Raw genomic sequence first — 21,532 nt, 5'->3', positions numbered from 1 at the left:
GGAAAACTGAGTCCATGATTTATCGGGTATTATGAGATCACTGAAAGAAACAGACTCGTTGCATACTGATTGGCTTTACCACCAGAATTAGAAAAGATTCACAATGTCTTTCACGTGTCTATGCTACGGTAATATCGTTCAGACCCTTCACATGTTATTTCTCCAACAGATGTTGAGATTCAGCCTGAAATGACTTACAGTGAAGAACCGATCAAAATTATGGCACGTGAGATGAATGAGTTAAGAAATAAAAAGGTAGCTTTAGTAAAAGTTCTTTGGCAACGACACGGATTAGAAGAAGCTAACTGGGAACTAGAGGAAACAATGAGGAAGCAATATACAAACCTCTTTACTGGTAAGATTTTCGAGGACGAAAATTTTTAAGAGAGGAGTGTTGTAACAACCCGTTTTCAGTTAAATCGAAACAGTGGTTTCAAGACCACAAATCCGACTTCAGAAGAAAAATTATTTTAATATTATTTCATGGTCTGTAGAATGTTGGAAATTTCATATGGAATTTTTGTTAAGAAAATTTTAGCGATTTCATATTTAATTTGATGAAAAGGACTAAATTGCATAAAGTGAAAAAGTTGGATTCTAATAGCTAAAGGGATCAAATAGCTATGGGATTTAAAATTTGAGGTCATTATATGGAAAATAGGCCATTTATAGGAGTTAGCAAATAAGAATGCTTAGTCAAATGAGAATGCTTAGTCATCTATGGAAAATTAAATAAAAAAAGGACTAAATTGGAAAGAGAAAAGATAAAAGATGATAAATAATAAAATAATTGAAAATATCATCATTTTATCATCTTTCCTAAAATTAAAAGACTTGGAAACCCTAGTTATGGGTGGAGAGTTCAACTAAAATATTTTGGCTTGATTAGGTATGAATTCTTGTCCTGTTTTTAGTAATTTTCATATTTCTGAGACCGTAATAGCTTAGTTTAGCTATCTCAGGGATTAATTTTGTAAAGTTATCAAAGTACTAGGGTCTTTCCATGGAAAAGTATGCATGAATTATGATGTTTTATGGTAGAAATTGAAATGTTTTTTTATAGATAAACAACTTTTGTAAAGGAAAGTTTCATGAAATTTTGATTTAGGGACAAAATTATAAAGATGTAAAATTCATGGAAAAATTCTAAATTTTGTGAAATACATGGGCTAATATTTTTATATGTAAAAATTGATTAGGCTTGGAATAAGGATTAAATTGCATGAATTTTATTTTCCGATCCTAGGGACAAAATTATAATTAATTAAAAGTATAGGGGTAAAATAGTAATTTTGCCTAAGTTGTGAATTAAATTGAATTGAATTGAATTGATGTTAAATCCGTTCATATAGATCTGGATAGACCAAATATGGAGTTAGAACGAGGAAAAGAGAAGGCATTGGATTAGTAGATTACAAATACACGAACACTTGTTGAGGTAAGTTCGTGTAACTAAATTGTGTATATTTATATGTTTGAATTAAATGTTGTATATAAGAATTGTGAAATTGATATTTATATGAAATTTATTACATATCTGACAAAGCCTGATAAATGTTAACTTCCGTTTGAATAGATAAAATTTCGATGGATATAGGGTTCCCAAATTGGTTGTGGTCTTGCATAAGTTGCGGACACACCACAGCTTGAAAGAGCATCCCATTATTAGCCCTCTCGAGCTTCTCGTTATATGGTTTCTGTGAGCTTTCTGATAATAGCTCTTCGGAGCATCCTGATTGGTTATGATTCTGCATGTGTTGTAGACACACCACAACTCTTATGAGTGTCCCGATATATAGTTCTTCGTGAGTTTCTCGATTAAATGCTCTTTGTGAGCTTCTTGATTAATAGCTCTTCGGAGCTTCCCGATAAGGCTTGCCAGAACTTCCCAATATATGGCTATCCGGTGATTTCTAATTAATGGCTCTTCGTAGCTACCCGTTATTGGCTCACACAAGTTTCCTGAATATAGCTCTTATGAGCTTCCCGCTATACAGCCCTGATAAGCTTCCCGTTATATGGCTTACATGAGCTTCCCATTATATGGCTCAAGAGAGGGCTTCCTGTTTATGTGCTTGTATGACCATTCCTGAATATGAATTGAAAGATTACAATTTTGTACACTTCAAGTGTACTACCTGTGTATCCATCGATATTTCAAGTAAATTCAATGGGCAAAGTTCTAACATGGGATAATCTGAATTTGAGATAAATTATTATGGAAATGTACATGTTATATGAATATTTGATGTGGAAAGTAAATATATATGAAAATTTTTACCTGATGAGCTCATCCTTGTTTCTTGATATTCACATGAAGTACATGACTAACATGTTTCTTGAGATTCTATATGTTTAGGCAAATTGCCATACTTGTTTGGATGAATATTTGTATGCTTACTTTATGTGTGAAATAATGGTAAGTTAAATATCATGTTATACGGACTTACTAAGCATTAAATGCTTACTCTGTTTTATTTCCTCTGTTTTATAATAATTTGGAAGCTTGTTGGGTTGAAGGCTTGGCGAAGATATCATCACACTACCCATCAGCTCATTTCGGTCTATATAGTAATTACATTTTGGTTATAATGGTATGTATAGGCTAAAAGTGGTCATGATGGTATGTATGTGCTTGGTTGAAATTAGCCATTTGGTATGGCTTGTAATTGGTATGTTTTGATATGTAAAAAGTGGCCTTAATATGTTGATGATTGGTTTGTGATAGTATAAATTTGGTAAAATATGCTCATATGTATGTATGGTTGTTTTGGTATGTTTGGATAATTGAAAATATAAGTTGATATGTCATGTATAAGACTTAGTTTTAGCTTGATTTGAATGTTTTTATATTGGCTTGTGAAAGTGTTAAAGTGTTGATATAGGTGATATACAAATTGGGTGAGAAATAAGGCTTGGAAATGGCCTTATTTTGTCCATAAGGGAAGAGTCATAGGCATGTGTCTTAGCCATGTGTGACACACGACCTAGCACATGGGCATGTGACTTGGCCATGTGTCCTCTACATCATTAAATTTTTAAAAAATAATGCTCAGAATTGATTACACGGCCTGGCACATGAGCGTGTGGCTTGGCCCTGTGACCCTTGTACCTAATCAATGCATGTTAGTATGCTTACACGACCTAGCACACGGACGTATAGTTTGTTCGTGTGACCAAGTCAGAGAGTTACACGGGTGTGGACACAGGCTGGGACACAGTCGTGTGTCCCTATTTCGAATACCCACATGGACTGAGACACGGGCATGTCTCTTCACCGTGTGAGACACACGACCTAGCCACACGGGCGTGTGTCCCTTGCACCTAGGAAAATTTTTGAAATTTAGCGAAAAATTTCCTATGTACCTGGTTTAGTCCCAACTTGATTCTAATGCCTGTTTTGGGCCTCGAAGGCTCACATAAGAGACGATATGATTAGTTATTATAGGCTTATTATATGAAAGTGAAATGATATGAAATTGTTTGTATTTGATCTGTAAAATCTAGTAATCCTCCGTAACCCTGTTCTGGCGACGGATAAGGGTTAGGAGTGTTACAACTCTAATTACTGTCCATATATGATCCATACTAGATCTGACCAACCATCCATTCTACCTCTTCTACGTTCTTGATAGCCCATATTTGTCTCAGTAGAGTCTTTCAGTGGCATGTTTCGATCCTTTTCCCTATTACTTAGAAAAAGTGAGCCACCGGTTCAGGTACAAGATACTATCATTACCGCATAGACAATTAGACACCCAACCAGTAATTACAACAACCCAATTGCAATAGTGGAGCTCTACCAACTGAGCTATATCACCTAAACCAAGTGAAGCATGCATGAAGGAGTCAGATGCTTCTTCTATTCTTTTCCTTGTCACAGCTGGGCCATCCTTATACTTGAACTAGAGATTTTGCCTGTGAAGTAAATCATCGTACCTACAGTCCAACCAATTGGGAGAGAATCAATAAATTCCTTTTCGGGAGTGATTCATCCTTCCCAAACGTAGCATACAACTCTCTATTTCACTGCACTCTCTAAGTGTGTTTATTCCCCCATCTTCCTTACAATGACAAGTATTTCTGAAATAAGAAATAACTTCTATGGGAAGAAAAGAAAAAGGAGGCATTAAAAGACCCTCATGCCCCAACCCTAAACTCTCTAAGATTCCTTTTCAAACATGTTCCCATTTAGAGTAAGGAGCTAGATAAATAGACACATCCCATTGCATTGGTCGGGGCGTTCGTATTGACTGAGGGGGTCGAAGACCAAGAAGTAAATTATTTATTAGCCAATCATTTTTCTTATGGCTAGATCTAATCTCCTGGTCCCTGTGGAAAGGAAAAAGAATTTCATGTTCTTCCTTTCAAAAAGGAAAGATTAGTAAAATCCTATTGATTGCAACTTTCTATAGACCTCTGGGAAAAGCATGAAAAAAAAGGCTCGAACGTTAATATCCCTCTGTCACCCCAGAATGAAAGGGACGACATCATACTTCTTGGTCTATGAAGATACGTTGTTAGGTTCTCCATTTTATTTTCCCATTGAAGCCAAACCTAAACTTATGCTCGAGAGATAGTTATCTATACATTGATAAGAAATGTATGGATTATCGAGAAGAGAGGAGCATAGTGGTCCCCCCGGACCGCCTAGATCCCATGAGTGAATAAAAAGTTGGATCTACATTGGATCTCACCTAAATCTCCTCATCTATCCCCCTTAGGAGAAGTTTGGTTTCAAATCTCGGTTGAAATAGGAGAAGTACGCCATGCTAATGTGCCTTGGATGATCCATATCTCAGGGTCAGGTGCTGATGAGCACATTGAACTATCCATGTGTCTGAGAGCCCTCACAGGCCAAGCACAATGATGCAATTATCAGAGGCATGCTCTAACACTAAGCTAATAGCCTGTCGTACGGGCCCTCAACCAAAAGCAAGAGAAACCCCATCCCTCTCTTTCCTTTTTATGTCGTATGTCGCCACATAGAAGGGACCTGGGGGTGCCAAAAGGGGATCTTATCAACTGGTTCCGACCTAGGATAATAAGCTCATAGGCTCGGTCTTACTTTATCGTCGAGAAACGAAATGAGGCTTCCATCTCCAAGTTTAATTCAGATGTAACTCACTTCTTTTCGGGTGTGAAGCAATGTCAAACCAAAAAGCATGAAGAATGATTGATCAAATTCATGGACGTTCCTACGAGGAAACACTTATGATACTAGAATTCATGCCTTATCGAGCATGTTATCCCATTTTAAAATTGGTTCATTCTAGAGCAGCAAATGCTCATCACAATAGGGGTTTCAATAAAGCGAGTTTAATCATTAGTCAAGTCACAGTAAATAAGGGAACTACTTTGAAAAGACTAAAACCTCGAGCTCGAGGACAAAGTTATCTAATAAAAAGACCCACTTGTCATATAACTATTGCATTGAAAGATCTTGAATTTGAACCACTTGACAAATATATGTTGCGCCCAAAACCAAAAAACTCCGGATGGCTAGGATGGCTAAAAAAAGGGATAAATAAGAACACAAATATGACATATCCTAATATATAGTAGTGGAGGCTTATGGGATAAAAAATAAATCCACTTAGTTTCAAACTTGATACAACCTGAAGTTATCATACTCTTTGGTTTGCATAACCTAAAAAGTATTTCAAGGGTCTACAAGAAGATAAAAAAAATAGACTATATCAAAAATTTACAAAAAATATGAGACTATCTTTTGGTGTCGAAGGAATTGCACATATAGAGATTCAAAAAAGACTAGATCTAATTCAGGTGATAATCTATATGGGATTTCTTAAATTATTAATTGAAGATAAGCCACGAAAACTCGAAGAACTATAAATGAATGTGTAAAAAGAACTTAATTGTATGGACCAAAAACTCAACATTGCTATTACAAGAATTGGAAACCCTTATGGGCACCCTAATATTCTTGCCGAATTTATAGCTGGACAATTAAAGAATCGAGTTTCATTTCAAAAGGCAATGAAAAAGGCTATTGAATTAATTGAGCAAGCAGATACAAAAGGGATTCAAATACAAATTGCAAGGCATATTGACAGAAAAGAAATTGCACGTGTCGAATGGATCCGAGAAGGTAAGGTTCCTTTACAAACCATTGGAGTGAAAATTGATTATTGATCTTATAGAGTTTGAACTATCTATGGGGAGTTAGGAATCAAATTTTGGATATTTATAGATGAAGAATAATAAGAATAAGACTCTACTTGTCTTTATGTTATTTTGTGATAGAACAAAAAATGACAAATTCTTTGATTTTTTGATTGAACATAAAAAAATGAGTAGTTCTAAATTCTATAAGGAAATTCTATAAGGTTAAATAAAAATTTGAATGATAATTTGATATAATTGCTATGCTTAGTGTGCGACTCATTGGTTTTTTAGGCTTAGGATTCAAAAATAATGGGCGGACCATAGTATAAGGTAATCATTATAGCACTAATAACCAACTCATCACTTCGAACTTCTAGATGCAAAGAATCAGTTAAGATATGATGTATTGGTCATATCATTATAGCAACTGAATTTTTTTTTTGCATTAAGTAAAAGAGAAAACTAATTTGATTATGAATGGATTGAAATTGTGAAGTAGAATAAAAAGTATCTGGATAAATTGAAGGATCAGAGAAAGAGAGAAACAGAAATGGCAATAAAATGATATAAGATTCCAATATGTAATGTCTATGAAGCATCTCATAAAGTGCAATGTAATAAAGCATCAATGGAGATTCATCAATAATTAGATGAATATCTGTTCATTGAAAAAAAAAATCAAGAGCCTTAACTTAAGTCAATAAAGACTGAGAAGGTTGACTTAAGAACAAATTTTATTTTTATTTTATTAAATAAATAGAAATATTAAATTAAATTAAGGCTCTATTGGAGAATTCAGACCTAAACATTAATTGAGAGCAATAGGGACAACAGAACCCGTGAATGCGGAGGATTCTATTGAAAATGAATCCTAATGATTTATCAATGAGGATTACAGAACAAACCAGAGACCACTGCATTTCTTTTTATTATGATTTTAAGAGGTATGGGTTAACCCGGCAACTGAACTAGAAAAAGAGTAAATATTCGCCCGTGAAAATTTGAGGTTAATTTTATTTGAGTTTTCATTTTTTGTTGATCTAAATCTGATATAAATATGATACAAAAACAAAATAAAGATTTGTTATAATATTATAACAAAACCAAGATTAGACATTATCTAGAAATAGAATCTGTGTTTAGTTCCTTATATATATATATATATCTAATATATCCAAACAAGATATACAAATTTCTAATATGTAACACCCCAAACCTGACCTAGTCGTTATGGCCGAATCTGGCGGTGTCACATGTAGTGTGTTTGGAAAACCGTAGCTTGTGTTGGGAAGTCGTAACTTCACTTAAACATTTCTCGTTTAGAACTTGTCATTATCTTTTGTTAATTCCAAAATAGTGATTCTTTTCTACTCAGTCCTTAATTTTCAAAACATTGTACGTTGTGGAAGCTTTTAAAAACAATTTGCGTATTTGAGTGTATTTTGCTAAATCACATGCTTTTCTTTTAAAAAAAATGTGTTTTACCTACCTCTAGAAGATTTTAAACATAAAGCAGTATAAAAATCCAAATTTAAAGCAAAAATCCAAAAGAGGCCATTATTACAGTAAAATACCCCAAGTAAAACTTTAAAAAGAACTAATTATGTACGAAATAGTAAAAATGGTAGTGTGGCCACCGCTAGTCCTCTGCCGCTCCGATCGGCTTTAGTCTGGAGATTACCTATACAGATAAGACAGAAGGGTGAGTTTACATAAACTCAGTGTGTAATCCCCGTGCAAACAAACATATAGCATGCAGATAATCACAATCTGGCCTAAGCCCTTTTTCAGTAATAGTATCAGTCAAGTTTGGGCCTTAGCCCATCTCAGTACAGTAACAGATATGCAGTCACAAAAATCCTACCCAACTAGCCTCTACACACCATCTCCATCCAACCCTACACTTCATGTAGGGATATAATCAACCCACCCATCCCTACACTCTAAGTAGTACCGAATGCGGCACTAGACAGTAGTTTGCAGCTCAGCTGCCAGTAAATTAGGCTCGAGGCCTTTCAGTGCACTTCCTCTGAACAATATAAACCCCCAACCCAATGCAATGCAATATACCAATATGTCATGCCAAAACGTGGTATTACACATGTATTTATTACAGCTTTAACAGCATGCTCAATATACAGTCATACAGATATCTATATCGTATATGGATATAACAGTTATTTAAGTCAATTAGGGGTCTAAGTATGCTTATCGAACCTACAGTATGTTCACAGTCGTCTCGGGTGACCCGTGCAACCTTATCAATAAAATAGTGAAAATGAGCCCACATGCCTATATTGTCAGCCTGTGTGGGCCAACACGCTGTGTGACCCACACAGCCTGGCCCAAAATTCTCACACACCCAATTCAGAATGCAATTTCAAACAGTCATTCACAATCAATCAATCAGAATTAGAAATGTACACACTTGTTACTTGAGTTTAATTTCAATTACAAAATAACCTCGCTTATCAGTGACACGCAATCAGACAGTCAGATAGAACTAGTTACACACACACTCACCCAGCTAACCGAGTTCAGAATCAAACATGTCACACAACCAATCACCAATAACACATTATCCAAATCAAAACAAAGTCATACTTACCCTCAGTAAATCTCTGTCGAGGGTTGGAACATACAGAGTTGCGATTGCACTTAAATTGCCCTAAAATTAGAACTTGGTGAGTTAAGGCCACACGCCCGTGTGCCCCGGCCGTGTGGAACAATCCGGGCCATGTGGGGATCCAAATGTCCGTGTGAAGGGTTGCATACGGCCGTGTGAAGTAGGGACACGGCCGTGCGAACAGACCGTGTAACTCACTGTCCCAAATCACTAAAATCAAGTGTAGAGCAAACACGGTCGTGTGAAGGTGCCACACCCCGTGTGGCCATCAGTCACGGCCGTGTGTCCCATAACACACGCCCGTGTGGAATCCTTAGGCCCTAAATCAGTCACACGGCCATGTGTCCCTAAGCACACGCTCGTGTGGGAACCCTAATTTCCCAAATAAATTGCACGGCCATGTGTCCTATAACATATGCCCGTGTGAAAGCCCTAATTACTCAAATCAGTCACACAGCCGTGTGTCCAATGGATACGGCCGTGTCAATTCTAAAAAAAATCCCCAAATAGGCTACACGCTCGTGTGGCCAGGCCGTGTGGCACCCAAAATTGACCAAAAACCCTAATTCACAAATCCACACGACCGTGTGCCTTGACACAGGCCGTGTGGCAGTCGGGGAGGCACGAAACCACCTCAATTCAGTCTCGAAAACATTATTTTGGCTACCGTAATAGTCCCAATTCTTCACCCTAACAAAGTACATCAGAAAATGGAGTTTTCCCTTCATTATCAACATCTAAAACCCCAAAACCAGCGAGTTAGCATCCAATCAAGATAAGCCAAACAGGAATTTGTAGAATCAATAAAAAAATACAGTAACGTAGTTACAGTTCAAATCTTACACCTGTTTTGACGGTGAAGAAGATGACTGAGGAGCGAAGTTCCAGAATCCACAAATCAATCGTTTTCACAGACAGAAAATAACAAAAATAAAGAAAATGAAGAAAGAAAGAAGAATAGGAGAATAAAACGTGATAAAGAAGGAGAAGAACCAAATAAAAATAAAAATAAATAATAATAAACAAGTTAACAAAATAATTATTTTAACTTAAAACATAAATAAACAAAATGTTTTCCAAAATGCCTACATAGAGACTCGAACTCAAAACCTCTAACATTCCAACATTCTACTTAACCACCAGACCAGTAGGCCCATTCTTATCACTAAAGTGCACAACTAGTCACATATGTGCCACCTCTTCACTATTCCTATGCTCAAATCCCAAAACTTCTAGGCCCAAAATTCGAGGCGTTACAATAAATATCCGCATGAAATGTACTTAGCTGTGATAAGTATATGCATGTGACAATCTCTAGTTTTGATTTGTAATTACATTTAGCTAATATTCACATAAAGATTGAAGTTATTAGTGACTTGTACTAAGAGGTGGACAGTATCCGCCAATGAACAATAATTGACTTGTAATATGTATAACCACTAACGGATTGTACGCAACTATATTGTTGCATCAGCATGTAAGTTGTTTGTTAATATCAAATGTTTTTAATTGTTTAGCTTAATTTCATTTCCTAGAAACCTTGTTTGAAAGGTTATTGATTATCTTTGGAACTCATTAAGTTCATTTAGAACTTACCTAATTTCCTGTACCATTTCAGGTGTTGTAGATCATTGTGGACTCTTGTAAGGGACTTAGCCCTATTGCGAACTCGATAGTGAGTCATTCATTGTATAATTGTAACATGTATATATTAAGGTGCCTATAATTGCAATATCTTTTATTTTTATAAAGTGAATTTTGGAGGTTTCTCGTACTTTATTTATATGAACTGAATGATGACATATCACCAAACATTTAACTTTTATGTTATTTGCATTTGGAGTACTCTTATTTTCCCTTTGGAATTTTTCCTTTAAAATTATAAGCCACTACACGGTATTTTAAAACTGGTTTACTAAATCATATTGAATGGTGTAACTACTAAAACCATCTTTTTTTACTTTATGTAGCGATTTATGTTTTCTAGATAACATCACCATTCATTAGTTGACCCACCAAATTGGGGGTGTTACATAGCAGTAGGCACTGGGTCGAGAGGGACTGGAGGCAGCAGAGGGATGAGAATAACGGGGAGGATGATTTCCTTAAAAAAGAGCGAGGGGTTTGTGAAGAGGAGAAATGAAGATTTTTTATGGGATCCAAATTGGTAAGACATTTTCCTTAAGAAAGCCTTGATTTTACCTTTTATTTTGGAGAATGTTTTCCTTTGGAAATCCATTTTACAGTAAAGAACCATCGTAAAACAAATAAACTATTTTATAGAAAACATTTTACTGGTAAACAAATGAACCCTTAATGATAGTATGGTTAGAAATTAGAGGTTTAGAATATTATAATTGTTGCTTGAAGTGTAAATACTATTGTCCTTAAGGATATTTTGAGGATTTGTGTATCTCCCAGGATTCAACAAACACTTTTGTTAGAAAATAGAAAACAAGAAAAAACAAACTAATTAAACACTCAACTAAACTTGTAGAGGGAAGCTTTTGAGAAAATAAATAGTTTTTAGAAGAAAACGTAAAGAATAAATTGGTTGAATGATTTTGAAGGTTGTCATGCATGGTATATATGTAGCAAACGTAAGTTGATTGAATCGGTTAAAAGTAGTTTGAATATGGTTCAATGAATTTGGACGTAACTAAAATAGCTTAAATCAATTAAGTTATTTTTAGCTTTGCTAAATATAGGTGTTACAAATTATAAAGTTCACATTTCTTGGACTCTAAAAAATTCAGTAAAAATAATTTCAAAAACAAAAAGGCTCAAGTGTACATTACACTAGCCTTTTCAACTAAATACACGAGTCCACTCTCTCAACTTAGTTCTTACTAGTTTAATGAAGTATAATAGCTTATAAATAAGTGTCTTAAGGTATTTCTTTAACAATGTGGGATTTTTTTTATTCTTTGAAATACATAAAACTTCCAGCAATGCCTCATATATTTCAAAAAATTAAGAAAGGAATTTAGTTGAGTATTTCAATACAATGAAATAATCCTAATGTCTTCCAAGCTATGAACTAAAATTTTTGACACATAATACATAATTTACTTAAATAATTGGTGAAAAAGTTCTTATGACCAATTATTTAATTTGTAAACTTTCTCATTTACCATATTATATCTATTATTCATTCTTCAGCGCAGTTGTGCGCTAATAGTTCATGCCCGCAACTAGTTTTAATAAGTACTCTAGAAATTGCCAAAGATCTCATAGAAATGGCCTTGCTTCACACTTATAGGTCAATCCATCAAGTGTACTGTAACACCCCAAAATTCTTATTTTTGTTTCTATTAAAATGTGACAGAAATGAGTGTCTGCTTCAGTGGTTATGTGTTCTGGGTATGTGTGAGAGGTCCCAAGTTCAAGCCTTATCTTTGGCAAATTTTGGTATTTTTCTGACTTAAGCCTTATACTTGCTCAGCGGGCTTATATTTAATTAGTTGTAAAACCATACTAGAATGAGCCTACTAGTTTGAGTGGTAAGGGAGTCTGTTTGTTGTGAGGAGGTTGTGTGTTTGAATCTCAATGCAGGTAGGGGTATTTATTTTTGTTCAGAACTGTGCAAGTGTTTCAATGGAGTTAGAATTTTGAATAGTGGTAGTAGGGAGGAAATTGAGGGATTCTGGTGTTATCTAATCTAAACTATTTTCTTTTCTTTTTTTCAAAATTTTTTCTCTCCTCAAAATTCCCCAAAAAGTCTGACGTGAATTGCTTTCTCTTGCACTCTACTGATTTCTCTTTCTGTTCCTTGTCGTTGAATTTGCTTTTCCTTTCTATCTATTGCCGAAATTCCATGTTTCATTAGTTCAGTGCTTTTCATGCAATACCGGTAGGTTTGGTGGTGCAATTCTTATTTTTTCTGAATGAATCATATTTTAATAGAATTCATTTTGTGTTTAAGAGAGGATCAAGGGGCTAGGGGCTACTGTCTGGCACCTTAGTAGTGTGAAATCGTCGTTTCGTTCGAAGATAAGGTTTGGTTGCCAATTGGCTGAATAACTCGTTGGGATCAGTTTAGTTTGTCATTTAAGCGATTAATTTAGATTTTTTTGGTTGATTTTAGGTCCAGGTGGTCTCGGGAGCATTTTTCCAGCGAATCGATACCAGGCGTGTACCTGAAAACGTAGAAAATGAGATTCGGTGAAAGCTAAAAGTGCAAACTATCGATGCCACATGGGTGTGTGGTTGCCTGTGTGGTAGGCCGTGTGTGAAAACACGGCCGTGTGGTCGACGATGACATGGCTGTGCGCAGCACATGGCAGAGTGGTGGTTGAAGTGTGGCCGTGTGGGTTACACGGGCTAAACTGAACTAGGAGTGTGAGCCCACCCGGACACGCCACAGGGGCGTGTGATATCTGGGCCAGGTCATGTGATCCACACGGGCTAAGGCCAATCTGGGCGTGTGGGCCCACACGGGCAAACCACATTGGCATGTAGGCCTATTTAGCTAAAATGTTTCCTAAGATTGCACGGGTCACCCAAGTTGACTGTAAACCTACTGTAGGGTCGGTAAGCACTACTTAGACCCTAACTCGTGTGATCTGAGCATACAATGTATGTATTGAGCATGTTTAATTGCATCTGGATTGGGGTGGGATAATTGATTATCAGAGGAAGTGTACTGAAAGGTTTTTATGCCTATTACCTGGCAGCTCAGCTGCAACATTACTTATATGTGCCGCATTCAGTACGACTTGGTGTGTAGGGCTGGATAGGTGTTTTAAACCCCACATGGTGTGTAGGGATGGTCGGAGATGGTGTGTAGAGGCTGGTGGGTAGGATACTGATTTTTGTTACTATATGCATACTGTATTTGAGATGGGCTAAGGCTCTAATTTATATCTGAGACTGTATCTAAATGGGCTAAGGCCTAAACTGTATCTGAATCTGTAATAGGCTTAGGCCTAGACTGCATTTGACTGATAATTGTTGTTTGACTGTATGCATGTCTTTTGTGGGGATTACACACTGAGTTTACGTAAACTCATCCTTTTTTGTTTATCTGTACAGGTAACCCCCAGACCTAGACGAATCGGTGCGACGGAGGACTCAACGGTGACCACATGACTATTGAACTGATTTAATTCCATTTAAGTTTTTTAAATCCTATTATTTTTGGGGTACTTTTTTTTATGTAATTTGGACTTTTAGATTGTTGTCGTTACTTTGGATTTTAACTATTTATATGGACTTTTAAACTGCAAAACACAACGAAAACTCGGTTTAATTAAAAATAACATTTTCCTAAACGCAAATGATTTTCTTTAAATATCACGGTTTTAAAAGCTTCTGCTATAGAATATGTTTTTAAACGAATCAAATTAACGAGAAAATAGTTTTGAAATGGACGAAAGATAAATTAAAGCTAATGAATGGAAACGGCTTAAACTTGATAACTTTGATTTCAAATTCCATTCCATGTGACATCGCCAGATTCGGTCATAATGTCTAGGCTGGGTTTGGGGTGTTACATGTACTCTGCAAAAAAATACACCACCAATAAATGATATAGATTTGATTAAGAGTTTTGTCTCATCCACACCATCTATGCAGTTATTTGTTTAAAGCACTATTTACACCATAGGAGGAACATAATCATATAGTTCTCAAAAAATAAACTAATGACCCATATGAACCTAATTCATGGGACCCCCAATCACATAGGTTAGGTTTCCATCATTGTCGACCTCACCTTTTGGCAATAGTCTTATTCCCTTCGATACTTCATATATTAATTTCTCCTAGGGGTTAAATTCATATTTGACATCACATAATCAATTGATATTACTCCATCGTTTGACAGGTGCTCATTCATATCAAATCTTAGACTTATATGTCTATTTTGACCATTGAAAGTTTTATCCTCCATAATGGTTATTGCTAATTGAGAACCACAATACACGGACACAAAAGTTGTTGGCTTTGTGCCCAATGAAATACTTGCAAAGAAGTTTCGTTTTCAACCACTCAGTCTCATTACTAGCCAACTCCAAAGTAACATATTTTGGCATCCATATCTATAATAGTTTTCATGATCTCCACGTTATAGCACCACCCCCAAGGGTGGACATGTAACCACTAGTAGATTTTGTCTTATCTAAATTTAAGACCTAATTAGCCTCGTTATATTCTTCCAATATAGTGGGGAATCCACTAAATAAGATATCATAGTTCATAGTACTCTCCAAATATTTCACAGGTCTAACTATAGTAGCTCATTATTTATGATTTGGTTTTGCTTAGTTGACACACATTCATTAAATGAATCACACTTCTAATAGTCTACGCATACTCTGATTGAGCAATAGGCTCACATTTATTTCTCTCAATATAGGGCTAGCATCATAAGGAGTACTCACTGATTTGACATCAAAATGTCCAACTTCTTTAGAAGTTTCTCAACATAATGTTCTTGTGATAGCATTATGCTATCACCTTTCCTTATGATTTTAACACCCAAGATAACATTTGTTTCCTTTATGTCTTTCATGTGAAATTTGGAAGCAAGATATCTCTTTGTCTCAAGTGCTAACTCATAATTAGCACTGAAAATCAACATATTATCGTCACATAAACATATATTCATACAACCACCAACGATACAATCTTTGAGTTACTTCATGTAAATTTCTTCTTCTAAATCTCCAAAAAATTAATTATTTTAACATCTATTTGATGTATGAAATGTTTATATAAAACATCTGCAACCAATCCAACTTCATAATAAAACCATCATGTATAAGTTTTTTTTTTTAAAAGAAATCATTTGCAACTAATAGGTATTGCTCTAGAAGGTAAACTCAACTAATTTCCAACTGTATTTTCTAAAATGGAGTTAAGTTTTACTTTAACAACCTCTTTTTAAAAAAGAGCATCAAAAGAAAAAAATTTGCTTCAAAATAAGTTAATGAGCTACTTTTCACAAAATAAGTGTAAAAAATCATTTCCAATAAACTTTTTAGTTCCAAGTCTTTTAAGCTTTCTCAAATCTTCATATCCACGGTCATTTTGTATGATAGGTGTATAAGAAACATCATCAATTTTTAAAGAAAAATATGTTAAAAAGAATTCAACATTTTTTATCTCAAGTATAGTATTATGATCAAACATATTAATACTAATTTCAACATAGCCAATGGACATGAAATTAGAATTCAAATTCCTTTTCTTAAGACTAAAAGATATAATCTTTAGGCACCCCCACGTTTTCATACATTTTAAGTTAGAAAAATAATCTTCAAAACATAACGTGTTTTCAGAAAAATAATCTTCAAAACATAATGCGTTTTATCATTACCATATAAGGAATATAACACACACAAATAATATGCAAATAATTTCAAGTATATTTGAATTAACAATCACACATTTTAGAGAGTATTTTAATGCCTTAATTTTGTTTCAGTTGCACGACAACATATATTCACAAATCTAATTATTAATGTGTCTCATAATCATGATATGTCAATTATGCCAGCAGATGGACTAGCATTATCATTAATAATTTCTAAAATAAAATAACAAATAATATATGGTTACAAAAAGTTTTTTATTACAAAAGTATATTTTTAGTCATCACAACCTTGCCACAATCGAAGGAAACTTTCACTCCAACTTTTCCTAATACTCCAGTGAAAGGCAATTTGGTTTGAACATTAGTAATATGAAGCACCTCATTAGGCTAAGGTTTTTCTAAACCTAGTTTTTGTAATACCCCAAAAATTTCTACAGTAAGATATTATCTTTGATATAGTAAAATAAGGAAATAAAGTGACAAAAAGGGAAATTTTGAGTTATGACAACATTGATAAGCAAATTATGATATCTTGATTCAAGAAAGGACTAAATTATAAAAGTGAGAAAAGTTTTATTGCCCAAGAGTAAATACTCAAAACTTGAGGGTTAAAGTGTAAATATAAAAAGTTGAAGGACCGGTAGTGCAAATATATTATGGGTGGAATAATATAGAAACTAAGAAAAATGGATGAATTAGGACCAAATTGAATAGGTGAAGAATTATGAGGGACTAAATAGTAATTTTACCAAATTAAGTGATGACTCAAGTAAGGAATTTTAAAATATCACAAAGGGCAAAATGGTCAATTGGAATAGAGAGAAATCTAGAAAGTAATGATGATGTTGATGATATTTTATAATTATTTAATTAAAAAATTATTATTTTATTAATATTTAATAAGATATTTATTATTATTTTATTATTTTATTAAGTATATATATATGTGTGTGTGTGGAAAGAAAAAAAAAGGATGGAACAACACCATCCATTTCCATGCATTCCACGTTAGAAAGAAAGGAGAAGAAGAAACTTTTCTTTCTTTACAATTTAGTCCTTCCACCAAAAATTCACCATTTTCACCTAGAAATCAAAAGAATTTCCATAGCTACCAAGAGAGAAGAATGTTAAAGAGACTAAACGGAGTTAGAATATCAAGTTGGATTCAAGAAATAGAAGCTGGAGGAGAGAGAAAATCAAGTTAAAGGTTGAAATCAATGGAACAAGGTATGAACATCAAGATTTCAATATATTTTTAAGTTGATATTGTTGAAAAAGCATGAAATTGATGTTAATGTAGAGTTTTCTTTTATATGGTCTTATGATCTTGATATGTTAGTGAAGAGAAGATAAGAGAAAATAATGAGAAATAGTGTAGAGAAAGAAAATAAGGGTGTTATAAACATGGTAAATAAACATCTTACACTAAAACAGTCTTGGACAACAGCAATAGGCTAACTTTGAAAAATCACCATAAATTGTGGGAATCGAATTTTAGGATTGAAAAAAATATAGAATTAAATATTATTGAGTCTAGTTTCTTATAAAAGAAACAGTGTAAGAAATAGAATTGTGAATTATGAGAAATAATAAATTTTGTGAGACAAGGTCAGAGTAAATTCGGGTTCCCCTATTTTGACTTTGGAAAATCATAAAAAATTGGAGAAGGAATTTAATTTATATGATTAGAATTCTAAATGAGTATATTTTCAATAGAAATAAACGGGAACATCATTTGAATCTTGTACGAGGAGATAATTAATTTTTAGTGAAGAAGGGTCGAAACTGTCAGACAGCAGAATAATGGTGACTTTAAAGAATAAACTATGCTTATTGACTTAATAAAAAATTAAGAAAATTTTACGAAAAGAAGATATTGAGTCTAGTTTCATGGAAAATTATCAGATCTTAATTTCAAGTTCTGTAGCTCAAGATATAAATAATTTAGTGACTATGATGCAAATGGACATTTTTGAATATACACATAAGTAAATATCGAAATTATTGATAATGTTACTTGTAGCATGTTATACAAATTAAGGATGTGGAATGGAGAGGAGGAGGAGGAAAAATATATATATGAACATTCAGCTAGCATGACTAATTTGCATGTTTTAGGCTCAGGGACTAAATTGAGTGAAAATAAAATTTTATGGGCAATTTTATAAAAATGTCAGAAATGACCAAATTGCATGAATTGGGTTATTTTATTCTTTAAATTACAAAATTGAATGAAATTATTAATTTAGACTAAGATAGGGTGAAAACATGTTTTAGGGATTAAATTGAAAAGAGTTGAAATTATGGAAAATTATGATATTTCATAGAATTAATGGGCTGTTATCAATATGTTTGAGAATAATTAGGCTTGAAACAAGGATTAAATTACAAGAATTTTATTTTTCTGAGCTTAAAGATAAAATCATCATTAATTAAAAGTTCAAGGGTAAAATGGTAATTTTTCCTAGAATATTGATTGATCGTATCAGAATATGAAATGAATGAAAATTATGATCAAAATTATTTATAAAGATACGGAAGGCTCAAATACGAGACTTGAACGTTGAAAAGAAAATGTTATCGGGTTAGTGAAATTATAAACACGAACAAGCAACGAGGTAAGTTTGTATAACTTGAATTATATTCTTAAATGCTTGAAATGTGTGTTATTGATGTGAATATGATTTGAATGTTCATTGTATGAAAATTGATGAAACATTGATATATTTGATAAAAAGGGGAAGAAATCCCAGTTGAATGAAAGGAAAATTCGATGGATATCTGAAAAGGAATTGACGACAAAAAGGATCTAGCCCGGACGGGTGATCCTATTCTGATGGAGGCCTCCCGAAAAATATGTGTGGAAAATGGATTTAGCCCGGACGGGTAATCCGAATTAGGGTCTGAATTTAGCCTAGACTGGTAATTCAGATCCAAATTCAGACCCAAGCTCATTAGAGTAATTGTCGTTGCAGGGGATTGAGCCTGGATTGGTAATCCTGACAATACTTTATGAGTTTATATTACGGGGGATTTAGCCTGGACTGGTAATCCCACTGTAAGGATGAGGTTTGCGGGAGTGTGCTTTCTGAAATGAAATGTATAAGACCATGGTTGAAAGATACCATGACAAATGATATGAAATGTGTAAGACCATGGTTGAAAGATACCATGGCAACATGATAGAAAATGTGTAAGACCATGGTTGAAAGATACCATGCCAACATGACGGGGAAATGAATAAGACCATGGTTGAAAGATACCATGGCAACATGACAGAAAATGAGTAAGACCATAGTTGAAAGATACTATGGCATCATGTCGAAGATAAGTAATATCGTGGATTAGAGACGCCAAGACATCTGTTGAACAACTAATATTCAGGTAATATGTACCAGATGACAAATGGTTATATGAATTGGTTATACAAAATGGTTGTGTGAAATGTTTACAGGAATTGGTCATATGGAAATATATGTACAAAATAGTTGTATGAAATAATTAAGAAGATAGATAAATGAAATAAGTGTAGGTACATGGAATTTAATTTATGTTAAGTTTAATACGAACTATTCCCAAAATAAATATACATAAGATATAAGGAAATGATGGTGTATTAAATATTGATATAACAAAATGAATGATATATGCTTATGAAAAAACAGTACGAGAATAATATATTCCGTGACATGTACATATATGATTATCTTTGATATGTTGATACAAGGAAATTATGTAAGTTGAGACTATTATTAAACTCAAGGGTGATATGTCGAGAAAATAGGTATATCAATGTTGAATTTATATGAAATATGTGCAAGAATACTAACAATGATGTTGTTTGACGCTTAGACAAGGGTCAAGCTATTGATTGAATGATAACCCATTTAATTATAAGGAGCATTGAAATGGTAAGTACTTAGATGAAAATATAATTTAAGATTTTGCAAAAAAAAATTCTATGATCCCGATTTAATTCCAGTTGGCTTCTAATGTATATTTGGGGCTTCGAGGGCCCAATAGAGAGACATTATGATTATTTTCAAAATATGAATAATAAATGACTCAGAATTATCTGAAAATATTTAGTAAACTACGGTAATGCCTCGGACCCTATTCCGGAAATGGATACGGATAGGGGATGTTACTTTTGTTGGTATCAGAGCTAAGGTTTAGTCGGTTCTCGGACCGAACATAGTATATGTGAAGTTTAGAAATACATGTCGATGATGAATATTATGTTATATGTATTATTAAAAGTAAATTATATTGCTACATGGAATATTTTATTGATGGCTAAATTACAAAAAAAATGAAAGAAAGTAGGAAAGAAATAAGTAATATATGAAGTACGTGATAAGGATTATTAGGGAATTATGGATGAATAGTGAATTTTGAAATATATTACAAGTATTAAAGATAAGAATATGTAAATGTACAGATTATTGGTATAAGGATTAAATTGTAAAGCGTGTAAAAGAATTATGCGAAAAAGTGTAAGAATGATATGCGTGCATAAAATAATTTGCCTAAGTAGACGGAATTAGAATCACTAGGATATTAGTGGCATGCCATTGTGGGACCTTAACACGTTAGTGCTCTCTGATTATTAGCACGCTAATGCTCTCCGATTAGCACATTTGTGCTCTCTGTATAGCACTTTAGTGCTCTCTGTTTAATAATGCATAATAATACACCTCTGTATAAGTCCCGTATATTCGAAGTGTTCTATCTAGTCTACTGCGCCTCTGCTAAGTAAAAAGTAAACAATTTTCATTACGAGGTAATGGATAATCTCTAAGTAAAAATGTTAGTTATGATGAAGCAGAACTCGTAAAAGTACGGATAAATGTTTTATAGTACTTGAGAATGATAAATGTTATATGAGTAAATACATGAAAATTTAAATATGAGGCTTTACGATCTATATTATACAATGAAATTCATGAGATTAAGTTCAGAAGTGGAAAGTGAAAAGTTCAATGGTTGAACAATCGATAATGCAGTCGGAACTGAGAATGAGTTAATAGGTAAAGATGGGTTCTGAATAGAGATATTAGATTTTTCTGAAAACTAGTTGAGATATATAGTATCACTGTTAAAGAAAGAAGTTATTTATGAGAAAATCAAATTATTCAAATATGATATTTACAGGATGGTTAACTGAAAATTTCTTCTGAATTAGTTTCTTGAGTGAACTGAATGATGTGAAATTATTGATGACTATACTAGTCAATGGATTGGTAAAGAAATTGCAAAAATATTTGAATATAGCTGTTATAAATAGGTATATTACAGTAAATTTTTTTTGGAGATTTTATATGAATATATTATATGTACTGATATTTTCAGAGGTATATACAACTGTTCATGTTTGGATGCTATAACCATTATATGGACAGGTTGGATAAATATGCTAACAGAAAAATATTTCCACAAGTCTAATTGATTCACAAATG

This window comes from Gossypium hirsutum, chromosome A13 (assembly GCF_007990345.1).
Source record: "Gossypium hirsutum isolate 1008001.06 chromosome A13, Gossypium_hirsutum_v2.1, whole genome shotgun sequence".
Classification (NCBI taxonomy): domain Eukaryota; kingdom Viridiplantae; phylum Streptophyta; class Magnoliopsida; order Malvales; family Malvaceae; genus Gossypium; species Gossypium hirsutum.
Note: the sequence above shows the minus strand (reverse complement) of the source record.